Source organism: Varanus komodoensis, unplaced genomic scaffold (genome assembly GCF_004798865.1).
Source record: "Varanus komodoensis strain SLA01 unplaced genomic scaffold, ASM479886v1 scaffold3, whole genome shotgun sequence".
NCBI classification, from domain to species: Eukaryota; Metazoa; Chordata; class Lepidosauria; order Squamata; family Varanidae; genus Varanus; species Varanus komodoensis.
In genome coordinates, this window is record NW_025335761.1 from 59,785,554 (window position 1) to 59,810,011 (window position 24,458).

At 49.6% G+C, this 24,458-nt stretch overlaps 1 protein-coding gene across 1 annotated transcript in view; it reads right to left on the bottom strand.

Annotated features, from left to right (window-relative positions):
• The window catches only part of PRKCH (protein kinase C eta), a 111,867-nt gene that overhangs the window by 81,408 nt on the left and 6,001 nt on the right, over nt 1-24,458 (bottom strand). The window lies entirely within an intron of this gene.

Consider the following 24,458-nt stretch of genomic DNA (forward strand, 5'->3'; position numbering starts at 1 on the left):
TTATAAAGCTTCAAGCTGCATCTCTATCCCTTGAGACACACACACACACACACACACACAGAGGGAGGGAGGGAGGGAGGGAGGGAGGGAGCACTCATCTAGCCAGTTTCTAGTGCTGGGTTAGAATCCCTGACCAATAGCAAATCAAATGGAGAATGCAGATCATCTCAAGTTGAGTTGGCAGGCATGTCATGAGCGGAGCAAGCTGGAGCTGGGGTCAGACTAGGTGGCCTGGGAGACCACTTCTGCCTTGCTCGGTTTCTCTGTTTCTAAATTACAGCTCATGGCCCCCAGCTGTCTTTTCGTGATACTTGGTGGGGGCAGGTGCAAGGCTGCACCTTGCTGCCTCAGGTGATGGACACATCGAGGTGCACATCTGAGGGCCAACTGGAGGGGTACCTGAACCTTGATTCCTCGCTAGCGATGGGACAGCACCTTTGACTGCTCCTCAGGACAGCTGGCTAGTGGGGGGAGAAGGCGGCAGGCCATGGGTCACACCCCGCTCTGCTCGCTCCTCAGCAGCAGACGGACAAAAATGGAGACCTGGAGCCGCTTGCACCTGGAGAACGGGGCTGCCCGTGGCCCATTCGAGAATTAAAGTGACATGACTCGGGAGAGGGATTTCTGGTTTCTGCCTTAGAAACCCCTTGGCATGTCGAGGCCAAAGATGTGCCTTTTAGGCAAATCCCATGCATCGCAGGTGCATTTTGGGCAAATTGTGTTATTGTGAGCCATCCCGAGGCTGTGTAGCAATGGGGACGGCATATAAAAACTTTAACTAAATAAATAAATTCCTCTGCCTTTAAAAAAATGCAATCTGCTGCCTTCTTGTGAAGTGGAAGGGCCGCATGCTGGTTCCACTCGTGTCCCAGCAAGGCAGCGCTACTGCTGGGTAGACGGGCTGGAATCTAGGAGGGTCAATCCAGGTCAGGTTTTGACCCCCCCCCCCCCCTGGATTCCTTGCACCTCCCCCCCAGGGCAACTGATTCACTCTGCATCATGGCTGCCTGTTTACAGACCTTGAAATCGGAGAAAAAACCCGAGTAGACACAGCAAGCCCAATTGTCTGCTCATCTGTGCTCGGAAAAAATACATTATTTTCCTCAGAGGCTGCATTTTCGGTACACTTTGGCCAAAACAGAGGTCAGTAGTCCAGGAATATTTTGGTTTAGGGTTCCTTTTATAGCTCTCCTGTTAAGTTTTGCTGAAGTTCAAGTCATCCCGTCACATGCTATCTATAAAAAGCTCCCTGGGTTTTTTTTTAAAGTTACAGCCACTAAATGTAAACATGAATCTCACACCACGTGTTGTATTTGCAACAGTTGAACATATTCGGAAAACAGAGTTCTCTGGAGGGATGACTCAGCGGCTTCCAACAGCCTTCCCTGGTGCCTGAACTTGCAGCCGGACCAAAAATAAGCAGTTTGTTTTAATAGGAAGCCAGGAGGAGGAAGACAGAAAGGGGGACCCATTGCAATTTGCACAGTGGGTCCGAAACTGGGCATGGAGGGAACCATACTGTAGAAAAACTCCATTTGATCTTGAATGTGCACAAAGCTCAGGGACAGCGCCTTGAATATAGGTCCCAGGTTCAAAGCCATAAGAACATAGGAAAAGCCATGCTGGATCCATGGGTTCATCTAGTCCAACAGACGACGGCCAACCAGCTGCCCACAGGATCCCTCCAGCAGGATGGGTGCAAGGCCTCCTCCGGCCCAAGCTCCCCAGCAGCTGGTGTGTGCAGTTGGGCCACCGCTGGTGAAGGAGGTAGCCCAGAGTCAGCAAGGTTAGTAGCCACGGAGAGCCCCCTCCCTCAGAATCTGGCCCATTCCCTTTTAAAGCCATCCAGACTGGTGGCCATCACCACTCCCCACGGTAGCAAATTCCATAGGTCAAGAACAGCTCTTGTGTCACACCTCAGAGAGCTGTTATCACTCAGAGTTGACATGACCAGGCAAGAAGGACCAAGGGAGTGACTCTTTGGGAAGTGGATTCGGTTTAGAAGTGCTGGTTTCACAGGAGATAAGTCAATATCCAGCTGATAAAACAACAGCAACCAATTCCCACTCCACCCACAGATAAGAAAATCAATCAATCCTAAAAGCAGAAAGTAAGGATAACTCTCCACTAAACACAATGGGATTTAAACTACTAGGTAAGCAGGCCTAGGAGTGCTCTGTTTATTTAAGACCTAGAAAGTCAACTCGCAGAGGTACAGATCACAACCGAGAGCTTTCCCTTCTTCCAGATATAATTGTTTCTTGTAATACTTTTTCTTTAATTTACTATTTTGTCTTGCCTATTACAAAGGAAAAAATAAAATCTATTCACATCTCAAAGATGTCCTGACAACCCATGTTGTCCTCTGGCCCACAAGTCATGAAAATATACCTCTTCAGATGTCAGCTAAACCATCGTGCAGGGCAGAAGGAAGTCACACCATGGAACGTGTGGCACGAATGTGTTCCCTGAACGCACAAGATTGTCCCACAGGGTGTGGGTATTTGCTGAGATGGGGCAGGATGGTTACGGTAAAGAAATCAACTCTTTATAAAGAAGAGAGGCCTTCGAGATATTTTATGATCCCAAGGCTCTGGAGGCCTGACAAGCACAAATTCTCTGTCTTCCTATGAACACACCCTAAATGTCTCGCGAAGACTACAGCATATGTATTTCCCTTAGCTCTCACCTCACGTCTGTCTCTAGACCATACGCTTTAAAAGTCAGAAAAAGAGAGAAACCCCTTACACATTTTGTGCCCCTGACTGAAAGTCAGGCTTCAATTTGCCTCATTAAAAATGAGTGGGACTTTGCCAGATTGACGCATAGGCTAAAACCGTACCCCGTGCTGTCTTAAGCCGCATCCAGGGCTCTGAGCCCTGGACTCTGGGACAGGCTGGGTGTCGCAAGTGGATGTACTCATGCGGACCCCCGAGATGCTCCTCTCCTGTGCTCATTTGCCAACCTCTTGTTGTGACCCAGACAGCACCGGTCCAGGGGGATCTCACCTGGCCAGCAGGTAAGCGGTGGCAAGGATGAAGAATGGAGAGGAGGTGCTTGTGACAGCAGCACTGAGAATGCAGGCTCACCGGGTGGGGGGCACAGGGGGTCTCGCCCAAGGGCCCTCCAAACCCTGGCACTGACACAGTCACCCAGCAGGTTGCCCCACAGATACTTCGGACTACAGTTCTCATCAGCCCCAGCCAACATGGCCACATGGTTAGGATTGTGGAAGCTGTAGTCCAAAACATCTGTGCTCTGAGCTACCAACCCTTTCTCTAGACAAAATATGCGCCAAAATAATCCAAACCTTGATGAGTTATACTACATCCTTGTATAAATTATGGCTGTTTAAATTACAGACAAGGATTCCTGCCCCTGGCCATTGCAAAGATTAATCAGAGACTTTTGGCATGTTTTTCTCCCAGACCTGCCCCCAAGCCTATCTTACTCCGAATGAGGCCTAGAAACTTGTTTTTGTTTTTTAAAAGCTGAGCTCCGCAGGAACAGAATTCAGGCACTGTGTATTCCACAGCTCTCCTGCACCCTTTCAAAAACCCTGACCTCATGAAGAAACACATCTCCTCTGTGTAAACAAAACCCAGAAGTGAGATGGTATGGGAGGAAGGGGTATGGGGAACGCGCTCTTGTTTCTCGCCTCTTTTGTAGGTCCTGCTGACACAGGGCTTTCCCCAGCCTTGGTGCTGGAGGCCTCTTACCCAGCGATGCCAAGAAATGAACCGCACGCCAATAATAAAGGCAGCATGACCCGGCAGCCCTTTATGAATTGCACAGTGGCGACGCCAAGCCAAAGTTGCTGCCTCCTTCAGCCGCCTGAAAACGCAGCACCAGCCGCCAGCCCTCTGCTCTAGTGCTGCTAAAATGCAGTGGAGAAATGGGACCAGCCAGTTCCCCCGGCCGACAACACGGGCGTAGAACCCCAGTCCCGGCGTCCGAAGACAGCCCACCGGGGTCTGCATGACGGGATTTCCCATGGCCTTTCCCACAGCCCCACTCCCAAATGCCGACAGCCTGGCAGCTGCCCACAGTTTGCCTGCACTCTAAAGGAGAAAAACGCCTCTCCGAGGCCTTCGCTCTCAGCAGCTTTAGGCTTCCACGCGCAGGAATCTGGCCCTTGCCCCCTTGGACAGCACCCCATCCCCCTGCAGCAGTGTCTGAAGGCTTCCTGAACTGGAATGTGGCCCTTGGGCCAAGGAGAGCTGCGCTGCCTGGAGGTGGCGCAGACCGAAGTCTCCCGTGCGCTGTCCCAGCCCAAGACCCCAGTGCGGGGCAGTGGCGCTGGGACGCGGGCCGGCTCAGCACCTGCCCATTCGCACCGGAAGCGGCTTGGGCCAGACCATTCGCCCGTCCACCTCAGGGCCGCCTTTCCTGACTCTCAGCAGCTCCTGGGGGAGCCACATGGAGGCGAAGGGCATGGCACCACGTGTTCAGCAGGCCGAACGGGTCAGCTTCAGGCCTTGGCAGCTCCCATTACCAAGGCCCAGCCTCTCCCAACCAGGCATGCTCCGGAAGGGTTGGACTGCAACACCCATCAACTCCAGCCAGCAGGACCCAGCTGGGAAGGCTGCGGAGGGCCACCCTGGCTTGGATAGACCCACATGGGCTACAGGAGCACGTCCGGCGTCTGTCTAGCCAGGTACCGCCAACGCGAAATGGCAACCGCTCTCCAGGGGTTCAAATAGGTGTTTTTCCAGCTCTACCTGGACGTGCTCCCAGGGATGCAAAGCAGGTGCTCAGCGCCTGAGCTACAACCCCTTCACAGAGCCCTGAGTTATTCATCTCCCACAGGTATCACCTGAAACCAAAAGGAGAAGCAAGGCTTGAACCGAGCGATCTTCCCCGTCAAAAAGTGTGCCGATTTCACAGAAACTAGCGATGGATTACTCATCGGTGTGCAGGTTCCAAAGATACACATCCACACGCCTCTCCCACAGAGTGGAGGACAACGCTCTTGTCACCTGTACAAGGCACCCACTAATGTGGTAAAGCAGGTACAGCCAGTCAGGACGAGAAATGGGGCCTGGCGTTTTTCCATTGAAAACACATGCATAACTTCACTACTTCGGATTAGAGGAGGAGGAGAGATGCCAGAGGCTAAACTTTAAACTTACGTGGCATCCTTCCATTTTCTCTCTAGGTCAAAAGAGAGAAAGAATGGCTCCTAGGTTAGTAGCAGCCAGAAGGAAAGTCCAATTCACAGGGTCTGGGAAACGTGTTTGGCTTCCAGGCCCTATCAGATCCACACATTTTTGTAGGGTGTGTGATATGGGATTGTGGCCTGAGAGGTAGGTGCCTCTGTAAACTTATTTTTTCAAATGTATAAGCTGTGCCTTTGTTCTGAAAAATATTTCAGGACCGTGAACATAAAACAACCTAAAAAGCAGCATACCAGACAATAAAGGCAAGCTTGAAACTCAGCTTTAAGAAGCAGAGAGTATAAGATGGTTTCTGCCAGGCAAAACGTAAGTTTGTTCAAACCTTGTCTTACAATTGCTGGACAAACAAGCAGGTGTTCCCTGACCTGAAAGGCTATAGCTCTGCTGCCAGGCATTATCTCCAGAGAGAAGACATTCCAAAGTCAGGTGCCACCACAAAGAAGACCACGTCTTTTAATATGGATTTGATATATTCTAATAGAAGGGACACAGAGAAGGGCCCCTGTGCATAAACAAGTTGTACATCATCTATTTTGATAATATCAATTTTCTACTGGTAGAACATCAGAACAACAACATCTCTACACCCCACTGAGGCCAAAAATAAATAAAAATTATTTGATTTCAAATATTTCTCAATCTGAATAGAATTTATCACATTCCAAAAATGTAATCTAATACCAAAAACAAACAAACCTGTTGGGTACGCTGAATCTTGTAAGATGAACTTTATATTTATTTAAACCAAGATGTACCTCTAAAGAGCAAGGTATATCTTTCCATTTTGTTAGGGGGAAACAGGACAAAAATACAACCCACCAGACCACAAAATAGGCAATTTCCATGGGAAAATTATGAAAACAACAGAAAGCAAAGTAGAAATCAACACTACCACACTCTCCCAAAAATGTTTAAGTGAAATGCTGGGCTCATATTAGATCATAGAAGGGATATGACAAATTCAGACAGAAGTCCCACTTCTGAAAAAAATGAGAAATTAGAAAGTTAACTCCTGTGTTAGGGGAAAGCCAACCTGAAGTAGGATTGAGACTTTCGAGAAGAGATGTATAAGCTCACTGCAGGGGGCAAATCTAGCCATCTGGGGGTCCCAATCCAGCAAACCGGGCTTCCTCAGATTGATACACATCCCTCCCCTGGCCCCAGTCCCTTCTTCCCATCTGCTGATCAACTGATGCTGTTCCCAGCTTTTCTGCAGTATTTCTCCTCCATTCTAAAAATGCTGAAACACCATTCCTAAGGCTGAGTTGCTTGCAGTAAAAGCTTTAAGCTAAAATCAGCAGGTATGTTTGGTGTTTTGGCTCCACCCCCTTTGCCTTTGATCCCACCCACTAGGAGAATGCAGCCCCTGAGGGCTTGTCTAAAATGGAATTTGGCCCACGGGCCGCACTCTTACCACCAAGCTGTAATTTACTCCTGGGGCTCGAGGAAGCCCTTCAGCACTCACATGATGGACTTGTTTTGCTATCTGGTATGCACAGAAGAGAACTGAGAGAAGCCCCAATGTTCTTGAAGCGGCATAGCCAGATACGCACCCAGTGGAAATTGCAATGCAGGAAAAACAGCCAAGCTATTCTCCCCGGCCTATTTTGAGAAGCTGTTTGAGACAGGATGGACCCTAGCTAAGTTTTGGCACTTTTGCATTAATTTAAAGAGGATCATCTGGACCCCTGAAAGCTTAGTAAATTAAATATGTTTATTAAAAATTAGAACAGGCACCTTGGAAGAGATGAAACTCACACATCACAACTGCTGCCTCCATCCTTGTTGACAAATACATGCAAGATGACGCACCACAGGTTTGTAAAAAAGAAAAGAGCTGTCTGAAAAGAGCAGATGTTGGAACCCGCTGCTGGGTTACCCCCTCCCTTAAGGGGGATAATAGTCTTAGGACACCTTCCAATGCAGCTGCCAGTAACCCTACGATCTTGGAGGGTGGCAGGCATCCAGCAGAGCGGGAAAGAAATGCAGAGAGAAATGTACAAGCGCAAGGAGAAATGCAGAGGCAATGTACACATTTTATGCAAATCCCTGCCCTCCTTTGTCCTCATTCATTTTTGGCAATGCCTGAGTAGCTATGCAAGGTTCAGTGTTGGTTGGCCTCTTCCATGAATTCATTCTTCTGCACAAGTCTCCCCCAACCCGGAACCCTCCAGATGTGCTGGAATACAACTCCCATCGTCTCTAGCCATGGGCATGCTGCCTGGGGATAATGGACATTACTGACCAGTGCCCCTGGAGGGTACCAGAAGAGGGGTGCGGTTCAACATTTTCCACGGAGCTGTGCAAGATGGTGGAGAACTTCCTCATGGAATGTCCTCCATGCTTACTAGAGAGGGCGTGGAAAGGTACGCCAATGCAATCCTTCGATCGGGCACAAACGCATCCTGAGTCTTTCTGCAGGACAAACTTTTCCCAGCCACTTCACACCAGTTAATTCCCATGACTGCTGCCGAAGAATCCTGGAAGCGATACTCCAGTGAAATCAGGGCATTTCGTGTTCACGAACTCTGGCCCTCTTCTCAGAACTTCCTTTTCCCAACACTCCCTAGGACATGAGGACTGTTAAAGTAGTTTTAAATCTGTTGTGCAGATGTGCCTTGGAAAATGTGGGTTTACGGGGAGGGGGGACATCCCCATAAACCAAACCAGAGTAGAGGAGGATGATGATGAGGGGCAGCTCCAGGTTTTGGGGGTCCAGGGGCAAGACATCCTACAGGGGACCCTCACTCAGTGGGATTATGGTGGCTTGCTGCTGCCGTAATCCTTGGCTGCTTTCGCTCTCCATCCTCTTTCTTATCCTTGCTCCAGTTCGCCTCCTGGAAGGTAGGAAGGCTGTGAACAAGTTGGTCGTGGCTGCTTCTACTCACTGCCACTGTTGTCTGAGCCGATGCAAGAGGCAGGTGGAGGAACAGATTACAGGAGGGAACAGAAGCCGCAAGTCCAGGGGGTACTATCAGTGGGCCCTTACTGATGTGCCTGGTCATGCATCCCCTTGGCACCTGCCCTGATGCTTGTTAAAAAGCACATGCTGACTGTGTGGCTCCACAGAAGTGTTGCCAAAGCAGCATACAAAACGCCTGTCGGGTTCCGAGACCAAACAACCAGAGACATCCAAGCCCCCAGCTGCGTCACATGTGCTGCTTTTCAGTCCAGGGACACAGCAAAGCAGTAAATAGTTCTTGTTCTCACCCTCTTCAAGCTGCTCCTCAAGAAAATCCACCTCTGCTCCTTGCGAGGAGTTTCACCCTGGGACGACATCTGTAGCATTCGTGTAAAACACTCACCCCTCTTGATAAACCTGTTTGATCGGCCTGTTCAAGACTCAGAGCTCTTTCATGTGGTGTCTGGCTCAGCAGCTGCAGACTGGGGTGATAATACTAAGAGCCTATGCAAGCACGAGGCTCCGTTCCACAACCCTTGTCCCTTTAGACAAAGGCTTAAACCCGTATTCCTTACCTCCGGCAAAAATGAAGCAACCACCACGCTTGGCCATGCAACTCCAGACAGATAGCAAACTGGTGCACCAGATATTAGAATTCTAGCCCAGGCTTCTCCCTCCATATAAACATAAAAACCACCTTTCACGCAGACATCTAGCCTGTCATGGAGCTGGCTACATTGCAGCCTTTGGCCCTGAAATGCTAGCTTTCCATCTTTGGGTCATTTTTCCTGCATGGAGGGGGTCCAGTCCCAGCAGCCTGCCCTGGAAGTGGCACAGCAGAAATTCATACTGAACCCTTTCAGACATTCTCAATTGTGTCGCCACCGGCTTCTCATGTACAGCACACTCTCAGCGGTACCCCAGAAGCTTTTCAAACCACAATATGACACCTGTGTAATTGCAAGGGTGTTGGCTGCATTCCGCCCTATCGCACTGGTTCGCTGGCACATTTTTTACAACGTTCGCAGAGTGGAGGGTGGGGAAGATACGCCAGCCTTCCTCAACCCAGTGCCCTCCAGATCTGCTGGCTTACAGCTCCCATAATCCCTCCATTAACCACAAACAATCCAGGAAGAGAACCCATGGCACAGCTACTGGGCAGTACATAACAATAACTGTTTATTACGGGATTGCGAACTATGAAACGGTCATAGTTAATAATCCATGGTTTGTTAGCATGGCTGGGTTCAGACAACACAATATCCCTCAGCTGAGCAGCAACCCCCACTCAACCATATTCTACTCGAGTGTAGGTTATTGTGTTGTTTGAGTGCTAGCCCTGTCTGCCCCTTTCCCCCATGACACATGATTAGTTATCCCCCTAAAGTGATGATAGCCGTAGGTCAGCCTTCTCCAAACTACGGTCCTCCAGATGTTGAAGACCACAACTTTCAAGGTTCATGACAACTGGCCATGCTGGCTTGGGCTGATGGGAACCCAAGTCCAAAACATGTGGAGGTCCCCAGGTTGGGAAAGAACACAAGGTAGAAGGTTCATGGAGAGTCATCAGCCAGACCAACGTCATGGTGGCACGGATGAGTGCCCTGTTTTGTGTGTCCCCAAATTCTTGGGAATAGTCCTTTTCCCTTAACACCCCACTCCCCTCCACTTCTACAAATATACATCTTGAGAACATGTGCGTATCTTTCCACATAGCAAGAAGAGTGCACTGCTTAGCTCTCCTCACAGAAGTATTCCTGGCTCCTATTTTGTTATCTCTGAAGCTCCAAAGACCCTTGCTATGCAGTTTGATCTGTGTACTTTTTAAGATTATTGTCTTTTGTAGTAACCAATGTAGCCTTTGCTGTTTTTAACTGATTGCAGTTTTCAATTGATCACTTTTAATGGGTTGCTTCATTTAAATTTATGCAGATTGTATTTATGTTGCATGTCCCCCTGAGAGCTGTTGGGTGACTAACAACACTTAGAAATTAAAGGGGGGGGGATCAGGATCCAAACTTTAATTCTGGAAAGTTGAGGTCAAATCGCAGCTCAAGAGTCCTTCGTATTTTCCCCTCCAGGGCTGGCTACGACACACTTCAGTGAGTGCTGTTATCGAGATATAAAAAGAGGAGCGAAAAGTGTCTCTTTCCATTTCAAGAAGTGGGAAATCTCTTTTTAGCATCCCTTGTGAAAAACGCACCCATTGTGTGAACAATGCAAAACTTTTTCCATTTGGTATGGTAACTCACCTAGTTTTTGCAACTTTGAAAATTCCCCAAGCACCTCTAAGCATTCCAACCTGCGGGCGGAGACAAACTTGACTTCCTGGTTATCAGAAAGTCCTGCTGCATTTGGCACCATTTTCATCCAGCTGAACCGGACTTGGCATCAGAAGTCGGCAATAGCCGTTCCGCTGGTCTCATTTCCAAGGAACTTGGATGCGAGCATGTGGGATGCAGGAAACCTATGCAGCAAAGTTCCCATACAAAAACCATGGGCAAACATCAGGGAAAGCAATCCCAGTTGTTTCCCTTCCGTCTTGAGATTTTGCAGAAGGGGCTGTTCAGATCTCTGGAAGCTAACCAATTTCAATTCCTTCCTTTTTAAGGCTCTATTTATGTTTTCTTCTGATGCCGCAAAGAATACACTAGCTGGGTTCGCACATTCAGGGAAAGAAGGAAGCCACCATATCTACTTTATCGTGCAAGCCAGCAATGCACAGCCTCATTTCCATAATTATGCCCCCTGGTAATTACCGCGTTGTCTGAACCCGGCCGAGTGGGTGATGGGGAAGCTTCCACACACCCCATGCAAGGCATGTCTTCTTGTAGGGCCCACTGGCTCTGACAGCCAGCACTGGTACTTACGGCAACACAAGTCTGCACAATTGCCACGTTGGCTTCTTTTCCTTTGCCAGGCATGTGAGCCCAGTCTTTGTCTTCCTGCATGGCCCATGAGGGAATTACAGATTACCCATGAAGCAATGCAGCCCTTGACCGAAAAAGGGCTGCCAGCTCCTGACCTGGACTTAGGAGAAGAAAAGCAGGTCGGGAGCCAATGCAGAGTGATTTCACTATGCTCCAATATATCACTCTCTGTGCAGTTCCCTTGTTTTGCCACAGAACCATATGTATTTAAAACATGGCTTGGGACCACAATACCTGCTGGAGTGCCTCTCACAACCCCAATCTACCTGGACACCATGCTCAATCTTGGGGGCTTCCTCCAAGTACCAAGCCCTCAAGAGGCTCAAAGGATAGCAACTAGTGGGAGGGCCTTTTCTGTGGTGGCCCTGATTTTTGGCACATCTTCTCTGCTGCAGGCCACCTGATTCCAAATTTGACATCCAGTGCAGCAAAGCTCAGGGAACCAAGGTTCAATTTGGATGCCAGGAAGCGCTTCCTGACAGTTAGGACCCCGAGGGTGTGGAATGGGCTTCCATGGGAGGTGGTTGAGGCCCCATCGGTGAGGGTGTTCAAGGATAGGCTAGATATGCACATGGTGGGCATGTCGAGAGCGGAGCTGGCTAGAGCCGGGGGGTCAGACTAGATGGCCCAGGAGGCTCCTTCTGACTCACTCTGTTTCTATGTTTCTGTCTTTTCAGCACCAAGTCAAGATCCCCTTCTATGTGGAAACCTTTAAGATCACTTGGATTTTCCAGGGGCCTAGGGGGTTTATCCTGGTAATTCTTCTTGCTAGGTCTTTTACTGTGTTTTTATTTTAAAATAATTTCAATTCTTTTAACAGTGTTGTTTTATGTTATTTGTACTGTATCTTATCGTTCTGTTTTATACCTTGTTGTAAACTGCCCAGAGAGCTTTGGCTATGGGGTGATATAGAAATGAATGAATGATGAGTGAATGGATTAAAAAATGGTGCAAGATATTCACACATGGCTTCGATGGCTTAGCTTATGCAACTGCAAGATTAAGATTGTGTTACTGTGATGTGCCAGCAAGTTGCCGCTGACTTAAAATATCCTGTCCTTGACAGCCCTGCCTGGCTCTTGTGGATTTGCAAGAGCTCCTCTGTGACTTTATGTTCTTCACGTGAAGGATGCACACACTGTCGGAGACAGCGCTGCCCAGAGCTGACAGGCCCAGTGGTGGTGGAGCAAGACATGAGCAGCTCAGATTTCAGATCAGCAGTGAGTTGGCAAAGTAATCTCATACAAGCTGCACCACCTGGGACAGGGCACGCGTGCTGACACACACACACACACTCCCCTTTAATATAAGGGCAACGTCTAGTCTGCCATACAAAAGTCATTACGATTCCCAGGATGTGTCTCAATTCCTCTTGTGGCGTAGTGGTTTAAGACTGGGACTCAGGTTCTAGCCCCAGCTCAGCCATGGCACCAACTGGGTGACTTTGAGCCAGTACCAGGCACTCTGCCTAGCCTACCTCACAGGGTTGTTGTTGTGGGGATAAGATTGAGAGGAGGAGGAGAATGATTTAAGCTGCTCTGAGTTTGTAAGAAAAAAGAGGAATATAAATCTAATAAATAAATAAGGATGTAAGGGGGAAATTTAGTGACATTAACTATCAATTTCGTAGAAACACAGGACATCTAGAAAACATCACTTAGCAGCTTTCTCTGGCTGGTCCTGCTTGCCCTGACAGAGCCAGCCCAAAAGTTCAGGGGCCTTTGGGGGCGGGGACACACTCCATGGCTCCTCCTCACTGCATCACTCTCTCAGCGGCACTGGCACAAGCCTCTTTCCCTTCAGCACTGCTCCTTGGTTCCTGGGCCAACAGACACCCCAGGAGTAAGCTGGTCACAGAGACAACAGGATGGCATTCAATGCAGATAAGTGCCAGGTCTTGCACTTGGGTCTTAGGAATGGGCATCATAAGTACGGGTTTGGGGACAAGTGACTGGAGATCAGCACTTGTGAAAAGGCTCTCAGGGTACTGCTTGACTGCAGGCTAAACATGAGCCAGCAGTGTGACAGGGTGACCAAGAGGGTGAACGCCACCCTTGGATGCAAAGCCAGAAGTGTGGCTTCCAGATTGAGAGATCTATTACTGCCAGTCTATATGACTCTGGTGCACCCACAACCGCAGTATTGTGTTCAATTCTGGGCCACTCTTTACAAGAGGGATATAGCAAGATTGGAATCGGTGCAGTGAAGGGCCACCAGGATGGTGTCTGGTTTGCAGGGAAAGCCATATGAGGCGAGACTGAGGGAACTGGGTCTCTTCAGCCTGGAGAAGAGGAGACTCAGAGGGGACCTGTTAGCGACAGACAGGTATGTGAGGGGGTGCCATGTAAAGGTGAGTCATGACCCTTTCCCCCCTGCAGTGGAGGGCAGGATGCGCTCCAATGGAGCCAAGTTCAGGGAACCAAGATTTAGGGTGGATGCCAGGAAGTACTTGACGCCCTTGTCATGGTCCGATCGCTTCCTCATAAGGTTTGAGCTCGAGAGCGGCCTTTCCCTCTGCAAGGGTGCGGACACAATTGTATTGGTCCACCCCCGGAGCTGGATGGATCCTGATGGATTCCTGGAAACTCTGGGGGATTTTCTGGTTGACAAGGCTGGTGATCCTGTTGATGCCCTGGTTGAACTGTGGAATGAGGAGATGACCAGGGCTATTGACACGATCGCTCCCAAGCATCCTCTCCCACCTGGCAGAGCCCGTTCATCTCCTTGGTATACACCTGAATTACGGGCAATGAAGCAGGTTGGGAGATGTCTAGAGCGTAGGTGGAGGAGATCATGGGGTGATTCTGACCGAACACACTTAAGAGCCCATTATCGGGCCTATGCTGTGGCGGTGAGGATGGCGAAGAAGAAATTCTTCTCCGTTTCCATTGCCTCCTCACAATACCGTCCGGCGGAACTTTTTCGGGTGGTGCAGGGGCTGATACATCCGGGCCCGAAGAAAGATCTTGTGCCACCCTCGAAGGCCCGCTGTGATGACTTTGCCAAGCATTCATTCATTCATTTAGAAAATTTCTATGCCGCCCCATTCGCCGAAGCCTCGGGGCGGCTCACAAAACATCAATTAAAATATAATACATTAAAAATATAAAATGAATTAACAATATAAAATAAGTCACCCTGGCCAAAGAATAAAATAAGCAAATAATATTAGCAATTAAAATGACGTTTGAATAAAAAGGTCTTCGCCTGGCACCGAAAAACAAATAACGAGGGAGAAAATTCGCCATGAGCTTGACTCTGCTATTGAACCAGATTCTACTGGGGAGACGCCATCGACGCCGTCGAGTCCACAATTAATGGATGAATTTCAGTTGTTGCGGCCTGATGATGTGGACAAGGTGCTTGGACAAGTACATCCTACCACTTGCTTACTAGACCCATGCCCATCCTGGCTACTTAAGAAAGCCAAGGACGAGATTGGGACCTGGATCCTGGAGGTGGTCAACGCCTCTCTGAGGGACGGCCGGGTATCTGCTCCTTTAAAGGAGGCGGTAGTCCGGCCAGTCCTAAAGAAGGCATCCCTGGATCCAGAGGTGGCCACCAATTATAGACCGGTGGCCAACATCCCGTTTCTGGGCAAGGTGCTAGAGTAGGTGGTGGTGGGGCAATTCCAAGCACTCTTGGATGAAACTGATTATCTGGACCCATTTCAGTCCGGCTTCAGACCCGGGTATGGCACTGAATCTGCCTTGGTCGCCCTGTACGATGACCTGTGCAGGGAGAGAGACAGGGGGAGTGCGTCCCTGTTGGTTCTTCTGGACCTCTCAGTGGCTTTCGATACCATCGACCATGGTATCCTTCTGGATAGGCTAGCGGGATTGGGGGTCGGAGGCACTGCTTTGCAATGGTTCCGCTCCTATCTCAATGGCCGATTCCAGAAGGTGGTGCTGGGGTACTATGGTTCTGTGCCATGGCAGCTATGCCATGGAGTACCGCAGGGGTCCATTTTGTCCCCTTTGCTGTTTAACATCTACATGAAACCTCTGGGAGAGGTCATCAGGAGGTGTGGGCTGTGGAGTCATCAGATGATACCCAGCTCTACCTCTCGTTTTCCACCAATCCAGGTGAGGCAGTGCCTGTGCTGAACCGGTGCCTGGCCGAGGTAATGGGCTGGATGAGGGCCAATAAACTGAAGCTCAATCCAGACAAGATGGAGGTCCTGTTGGTGGGTGGTTCGGGCCTCGGGATGGGGGACTTGGGCCTTGTCCTAAATGGGGTTGCACTCCCTCTGAGGGACAGGGTTCGCAGCTTAGGAGTGCTCCTCGACCCTGAGCTGCCTCTAGAAGCTCAGATGACAGCGGTGGCGAGGAGCGCCTTCCTTCAGCTTCAGCTGATACATCAGCTGTGTCCCTTCCTGGAGAACGACTGCCTGGCGAAAGTGACACACGCGCTGGTAACTTCCCATTAGATTTCTGTAATGCGCTCTACATGGGGCTACCCTTGAAGACGGTCCAGATACTTCAGTTGGTGCAGAATAGAGCTGCCAGGTTGCTGACGGGGACTGGGCGTTGTTCTCATATAACCCCAGTTCTCCGTCAGCTCCACTGGCTCCCGATTGAAGTCCGCGCCCAATTCAAGGTATTGGTTATGACCTATAAAGCCATAAACGGCTTGGGACCAGGATATCTAAAGGAACGCTTGCGCCCATATATGCCCTCCCGCCCCTTGAGATCAGCAACAGATGCCCTTCTCCGGGAACCCTCTGTGAATGATATTAGGAGGGTGAGTACCCGGAGGAGGGCTTTCTCTTCAGTGGTGCCCAATTTATGGAATGTACTCCCCAGAGAGGTCCGCCTGGCGCTGTCATTATTTGTTTTTCGGTGCCAGGCTAAGACCTTTTTATTTAAAACTTATTTTAATTGCTAAATTATTGTATTTATTAGGATTTTAAATTAGCCGAGAATACACCGGGGGTTTTAAATGTTTTTTTTTTCTTTTAAATTGTTATATTGTTATTGTTTATGTTTTTTTTTTTTTGTATTTTTTGTGAGCCGCCCCGAGGCGTTGTTGCGATGGGGGCGGCATAGAAATGTTTTAAATAAATACGTACTTCCTGACGGTTAGGACCCCAAGGGTATGGGATGGACAGGAGGGGTTGAAGCCCCACCGGTGAGGGTGTTCAAGGATAGGCTGGACATACACCTGGAAGGCATGTCATGAGCAGAGCTGGCTGGAGCTGGGGTCAGACTAGATGGCCCAAGAGACCCCCTCTGACTCGCTCTCTTTCTCTGTTTCTGTGTCTTCCTTCTCAAAGCCTCCACTGTCTGCCGGGGGCAGGGAGGGTGAGCGATGGCTGACCAAGCAGGTTGTGATGGCAAAGAGGAGGAACATGTTCGGGGGCTCCTGTCGGCAGGCCCACTGGGGTGTGGGTGCTGGGCAGGGGCCCAGCCACGCCTACCACTGATGCCAGCCCCTGCCCCCCGCCTTTCCATGAGACAGAAATGCTCACAGTGGCGAACCCCACAATATTAATACACAGCCAGGCAAATCATTCATAGGCTTCGTATGTATCCCAGGCCTACAGACACTGAATTTTACAGACATCCCCTGTTTGAACAGCACATTCCCATATAGCGGGTTCCAGGGGGCAGTGTTAGGCACCGAAGAGTCCTGGGGTGCAGGCCCACGGGCCAAAAATAAAAATAACAAGAAGAAAGGCAGGCACAAATCTGCATATGCTAATTTACATACGCTTTGAAGTCTGCGTGTGCATCCTTAACAGACCGTCTCCCCAGGACACATCTTTTGTAAAAAGGGGTAAATGGCCAGGGGAGAGCAGGTCATTGGGTTTCGGGGAGGGGCTCATGCAGAAAGATTTGCGGGATTGCAGGAGGTGATGCTCCTGTGAACAAAAAGCGAACCCAGCAAGGTGGTCAGGTGCGAGAGATCATCACAGCACCTGCACCTTTATTTCAGCATGAGCCTGCAGACAGCGGCTGGTGGGAGGCATAGCTCCCAGAGACTGGGGGCATGCAGTGAAAGGTCTCAGGCATCAGCAGGCCCAGTGGGCTGCCTCTTAATGCCCCCCCCCATTCCATTCACCCACACATTTCGTGCAACACACAGGGCTGCCTGAGAAGCGCCGGGTATCGCCCTCCAAAGCGGCGCCGGGCTTGCAGATCGTGCTGCAGGAAGCGTTACTTGTCAAACAGCATCTGATGCTATTAGGGTCTGTGACTGGTTGAGGAAGGTTTTGTGCTCTCACCGTTATAAATAGCCCTGTGGGAAAACAGTGCAAATGAGCTAATGACCGACCGGAAATTTAAAAGTTGAGAGGTGGAAAGAATTCAGAAGTTTGCCTATCTCGAAAACACCCACACGTCTTCGCAGTGTGGCTTGCCGGCTGGCCACATGGGCGTCTCGCAGCACAGAACAAGTTCCTGTGGAAACTCTTGCTAAAGAACCTGAGCAACAAAGTGCAGATGCCTCTGAGGCTAGTTAGTGCTGGGAGGGTGGTGGTCTTGGGCAATCGTTCTCATGGGCGGCTGGCTGCCTCCCCGACGATTCTTTGGAATCAGAATGTGGAACAAATCACAGGGGAACTGGAGAAGATGGGCAGGCCGAGATTCTGAGATGAAGGGAGCAGAGGTGATCATCTGCAGACCATGCAGAGAACTCCAGCTATGGGGCAGTGAAGAAATGGAAATGGATGAGGGTGAGGATGCAGATGACGGGATGGACTGCAGTACATAAATGAGCCCTTGGTCTTTCTCCCAGACATGTACTGAGCAGGTAGCTCTCATTCGGTTTCGTCCTCTCCAACCACCTTGCACCAATCATGCGCTCAGAACCCCGTGACCTGTGGAGCTTTACCCCTCCCTGAAGGAATGTGCCCCCCCCACAGCAAAAAACATTTGCTCTATTAATTCAACTCCATCAAAGCCGCCTGGTTCCAAAGGGCTAAAAAGCAGAGTGGGAAGTTGTTGAAAATAAATCAGAAAAGGAATGCACTTGGTTGCACGGTCAAGACTGCCAGGAAGGTGGCCAGGCAACTCTCTGTGCAAACAAACACGCGCAGGCAGCGGCGAAGTGTGGACCTGCTCGCCGGAGGAATGCTCTGTCACTCACTCGCTGGAGCAGGAGCACCTTTTGGTGCATTTCATGCCCAAAGTTGGTCCGAGCAGCTGATACGCCCTTTGAATCAACACATTCCTTTTCGCACAGCTTGGGTCTTGCTAACCAAGCCAAAGTGCTGAAAACCCTGTAGCTGGACCTTGGGTGGCCATGTGTCCCGTTTGAGAGAGGGCAGTCCTCTGGGCTAAAAGCACCCACTTTTGGAAGGGCTGCTCCAGGTCCAGGTTAAAGTCAAAGTGCCAAATGGCAGCAGAGCTCGCTCCAGGTGCGGCACGGACTCAGCCAGCATCTGGAGAGGAACCTGGGCAGAGCGCCCGGCTCAGGGGGTCCTGGTTTTCCACTCTATGGTAAGAGGTAGTTATTTCCGTTCAAATTATAGTCAGAATGTCTATTCCTGCATCCGAACCTACATGGTAGCAAATGCCCCTTTGGTGCAAGTTGATAACAGTTTTCAGGCGGTTTGCTGGTGCTGCATCTCCACTTCATTTCTTTCAGCAGTGCATAAATGGCCACTCCTGCTGAATCGCTTCAGATGAGCCCTGTCAGGGGTAGAGTAGAATGAAGGCAGGCAGGTGATGCCGGTGTCTGTGGGGCTGCTTATCCATCCCAGCTTTTACTCTGAGCTTTCTGGGAGCTCTCCGTGGTGCTCTGCAGTGGCAAAGCTATTTTAGGGGTGGAGCTCAGCTCCTGTAAACTCAGCTCAAAAGTGGCAACGGAGAAGAAGTTCCGCAGACAGAGAAATTACCAGCCTCCCTGCAGAGAGGAGACAAGCCTGACGGGGGAAGACTTGGTGGGGCTGCCCAAACAGGCGAGCGCAGAGAGGCAGAGAGGGCCCTGGGGATCTCATGGAGCTCCGCTCATCCACTGAGCTCCACAGGAGACGTTTTAGTCCCAGATCCAGGGCAGGCGATGCCTGAAGGCCTCTGCCATGGACCAGTCAGGGACGCTGGAGCAGCCACTGAAGGTGGGCAGTGCCTTGTGGCTGATCTTCCTCGCTCTGCCCGCTCCTGATGGCAAGGGAAGATAAGTCACATGAGCAAGAACAAGGGCCTCCATGGCCTGCACAGGTTGTATTAGGCCAATTCAAAAGCATTTCCAAAGCCTAGGAGATCAGCGATGAGGAGAGTATTTTCCCACTGGGGCTTCTCCTGAGATCCAGTCCCAAGTCGAAGTAATGCAACTCAGCCAAAACCTCCTTTGGCGTTTGCACCTGCTATGCATAGAAAGCTTTGCCAAAAATGTAAAAACAGCAGTATCGTTAGCATGACCCGCTGGCAAGATGGCAAGAGACTGCAAGGTAATTAGGCAGCTATAGGTTTATTACAGACTGTTGTCTGCTTCCTTATTGTCCCAATATTCTTTGCCCCTTTGTTTTGCAAAGAAAGCAAGTTCTGCTATTTGTTGAAGGCTTGAGAGACTGATTTGTCCCTGAGGTTCTGCAGTGTGGAATTTCCAGTGGGATGAGTCTGGGAGGCGATGGATGTCTGGGGAGGAGCCATTCCCAGGAAGATGTGGAGCCACGTTTCTGCATTTCGTGCATCTTACCTCGCCTTGCAATGACAGCTGTGCACTAAGTTCTCGGGGGGGGGGGGGAGCTCTCCGATGGGTGACAGGGTGTGATTCTACAATGATCTGCTTCTCAAAGGAACTCATTTTGTACGAGCCACTGAGCAGGTTGTTATACCTGATGGAGCACCCCTGTGATCAACACCTGAAGAGGTTCAGAGGATCTTGGTGAAGAGCAGGGCCTTTTCAGTAGTGAGCCCTGGACTGTGGAATCCCACCTCAGCAAGGCCCACCTGGCACCAACACCATCAGCTTTTCTGGGACAGTGTACAAATTTCCTCTCTCTTCAGGCATTTGATGGCAAACTATGGGCTCTCTGCTGTGTTTGTTGAATTGTTTATATCAGCCACTTATTTATTCATGTTTTTACTTTTTCTATAGGGTTGTGGTACTTTACTAATAATGTAATTGCGCTTAGCTCTCTTAAATCATTCTATAAAATGCATATGCTTTATTTTTATGCAACTTCTTTACAGGGGCAATCCTATGCAGAAAAAAGTCCTACAATTCCCACCATCCCCTGCCAGCCTTATACCAAGCCAGACCACTGGCCTATTGGTATTCTCCATTCTGACTGGCCGAAACTTTCCAGAATTTTAGGATACAGTTCTTCTCATCTCTGTCTAGAGATGCTGGGATAGAACCTGGAATCTTTTGCCACAAGCCATGGACTCTATCACTGAGCCATGACCCTTCCCAGTAACTCATACAGAGCTGCAACAGGCCGCACCCCCAAAGGCAGATCATTCTAAAGCAACTCTGGCTTGGAGTGAATGGATAAACCTGCCAGTGGAGAAGAAAAATAGAACCAAGCCTGATTGGAAGAAGACACCGTCAAAGCAAAAACATCATTCAGAAATGTAACAGGTAGCCTCTTCTGCAGACTGAAGCCCTGGGCTGTCAGAGACTTCCAGTTTCTGAATTACTTTTTTATCATGGCACAAGAGAAGCTTCCTTGCAGCACCTCACACCAGGAACCTGGTTGACCACCTGCTCTGACATGCACCCAGCCAATGTCTTTTTAGATGCGGCCACGCAGTCTGCATATCAGTTTCATCAGTCAGTGGCTAACAGCAGCCGTAGGTCCCTCGGCCACAGCTTGGTAGGCTTGAGACCGGTCTGGCACACGGAGTCCCAGAAGAACGCAACTTCCCTTTCTGTGCTCTCAGTCCTAGAAACCTCTTGGCTCTCTTGGAGCTGACATCCAGACCTTCCCACCCTGGGGGGCTGTGTGATAGGACACTGAAGGACAAATGCGACCCACTGAGAAAGCCCTGCAGGAGAAAAGTGTTGTCACTCTTGCAGACCTGGATATGTTCAAATGCAAAGGTCTGTGATGCATCTCATAATCCAGAAAGGCCATAATACTTCGATAATGCAGGGGTGGGGAATTTTGCATATATGGAGTTAAGGGATTGCAAAAAAATCCAGTTCCAGAGGGAATGCAAACTGGAGCACTCGGGGTTCGGGGTCAACGCCAGTCCTCCTTCGTCACCAGCACCCTGGTTCCACAATAAGACTTGCACAGGGCACAGTGGGGCTCAAGGACGCCCCCTAGCTGCAGTACCAGCCTGCCTGAGCCATCGGTCAGCTGACTCTCCAGGGCCAATCCCTGCACACGAGGCCCTATCAAGCCCTAGTCTCTCAGTTTGTCTCTCCAACTCGTCCACGCTCCCTTGGTTCTCTGCACAGAAATCTTACAATATATGGCAGACTTTAAAGTTGCCACTTTCCTGGCCCTTTGTGGTAAACCAATAAGGGATTGTAAATCTGATGCAAGTTAGTCCTTGTTCTTTTCTATTTTTTTCAACTCCATACTATACTACCAATACTATACAGGAATAGTGTGAGCAGATAAACGAGTTTTAAAAAAGCTCTTGCTGGCTTCTAAGCTTTGCAGCCTCTTTGAAAAGTTGATCTACTTTCACATCTAGGCTATGTGGCTCTCACGAAATGTTAGGGCAATCGAATTTCTGCAGAATACCTTCCCTTGAAGGAAATGACAGCAAGGTTTGGCCTGGAGGTAGCAACCAGAAGAGAGACTAGAATTGCCCCCAAAATTGGCATCATGGAATGATTACACCAACTGGGCAGGTAGCATTTCCAGACAGAGAAGGATTTCCATGAGTCCCAACTGACCACATTGTCTGTGGAGCATAGACCCTCATACGTACCCAGTTCACTGCCTGCTTCACAGCAACGCCTTTTACACATTTTGTGTGTGGGGGGGGCATGGCATGACAGCCGCTAGCCCCACTTCCCAGACATACAGACCACGCCAGCCAGGTCTTCTGGGGCTGCATGAAGGGACTCCACACACAGACTGTTGCCCATGTGCAGGATTTCATCACGTGAAGGGGAATCATGGGGCCAGGGCAGCACAGAAAGCGTGGCAGCACCTTTCAGAATGAAAATATCAGAAAGCCTTATCTGAAACGATCCTGCTTAACCATGGCAGGACTGTACCAGAAATGAGCCACTTCTGGCCTGCAGATGTTTTGACCTACAACCTCCACGATCCTTGTAGGGCCGACGGGAGTTCTACACCAAAGGCCTCTCCCAACCGCTGACCCGTGTGTAACCCGAGTATCTAGCTCTCCATGGAATGTGGTTTTCTCCATGTTCCATGTCATGGCAACTTTAATTGTCAGGCCAGAGTGAGTATGTTCAAACCAGCCCCACCCATCCCACATATTATATAATAGAAGAAAAGGCCATGAGGTAAACCAAGATACTGCTGGCTGGTTTGGTTTTCTCTAATCCTGCCAAGCTGCCCCCTGAGCTGAAGAATGACAAGAGGAAAGATTGCTCATGATGAAACTTCAAATGTCACAGTAAACCACACGCTCTCCTCCGGTAAAGTTGTTGCCCTGCAACAAAAAGGGTGCAAGAGACCCTAAACTCCCTGAAATCTATCCTGAAACAACTCAGTGAAGAATAAATTCAGGTGCAGCCTAAAACAGGCCATAAAACTCTTATCTGATCAACACTCGCTTTTTCAAACCCTTGTCCAGGGGGTTAAGTTTTGGAATCCCATTTTAACCCCACAATATTTAGTAATTATATAACACAACAGTGGCACTCACAATAAACTGGTGAATTATACTGAGAAAGAAGCCTCCCTCTTAGGGTCTCTCTCCAGGTCTTCCTGAAGCTGCAGAGAAGACGTCTGGAGGAGGAACCGTTGGGCTGTGCCCCCACCATTTTCTCAGTGTCCTGTTTTTCGAAGCACAGCCTTTTATGTGAGAACCTGCGAGAAGAGCTAAGGAAGAGCCCGCTGGAGCAGAGCCGGGTTCATCTAGTCCAGCCTTCTGTTCACACAGTGGCTAACCAGCTACCCACAGGCAGGACAGGGCCTGCCCCCATGGCCTCTGATACCGGAGGTGCACGTCCCTATCAGGACCAGTGACCCCTTTCAGCCGTCTCCTCCAGGACCTCATGTCACCCCTTCTAAAGCCATCCAAATGGCCACTGTGACTACACCTTCCAGAGGACAGTCCTCTATTTGGAGGCGTCCTCTTCTTGAAAAACTGTTCCAAGCCCTGTTCGATGATAAAGATTCCTAGGATGGGAGAAGAGGGCCCGGCCTTGACGTGGACCATCCACTGTTAGCAACTGGAGGGCAGACTGAGCGGTCGCAGGTCCCAAGTCCCCTCCTTATTCAAACAGCAGCAACTATTCGTGCATTTCCTGATAACACGCATATGCAACGATCACGCAGATCTGTGCTTTCTTTTCTGCATCCTGCACACGGCCACCGACATTTGCACAGGCCCGTTAGAATGTCTATGGCGTATCTGCAGGGGTTCCCTAAGGGTTGGACCCCACCACGTTTCCTCTACGTGTGTTGGATTGCAATCCCTGTCAGCCCCAGCAGTCAGCCAAAGGCCATGCTGGCTGGGGATGATGGAGAGCTACGTATACTCCCCACACTTCTGGAGGGGATCCAGCAGGGAAGAGCTGCCCTGTGCAGCATGGATGGGAAAGGGCAGGACAGGAAGCTCACCTTCCACACCTGCATCCATTGTGCTCTTCAGGACCGTTTGAAAGTGTCAGTCTGTGCAAAATGCAGTAGCCAAATTAATTACTGGGGCCAGTAGGTCCAAACACCAATTCTGGCCCACCTGCATTGGCTACCTCTATGCTTCTGAGCCCAGTGCAAGGTGCTGGTTTTGACCCATAAAGTCCTACACCCCTCGGGACCTCAATACCGGATGGAACACCTCTCTCGACCTCAACTCGCCTTAGGATCGGCATCTGGGGCCTTCCTCTGACTGCCACCTCCAGGCAAGGACCAGAAAGAGGCAACGAGGAGGAGGTGGAAGCCCCACTACAGCAGAACCTTCCCCGCACTGAGGCCCCCTGGCACCAGCCTGGCACTTTGTTGGCATCAGCTTAAACCTCTCCTCTTTTCCCAGGCATTTAGTGGCATATGATGGGTTACACCTGCTGTTTTAATTAGGTCTAGTTTTCAGTGGAAATGTTTTATTTATTTATTTATTTATTTATTTGGAGTTTTTGTATGCCATTCCATTTGCATAAGCCTCGGGATGGCTTCCAACATAATAAACAAACAACATATAAATAATACATATAAAAACCGGATTCCCCCTGGCTGTAGAAATTAAAACCAATAAATGATATTAACATATTTAAATGATGACGCGTTTTATATTTTTGTATACTGCAATTTTAGCTGTTTTAAATTTGCACACTGGAATTTTATACTATGGTTTATTCTATTCGTATTTTGATTGTATCGTTTATATTTGATTAATTGTTGTGAAC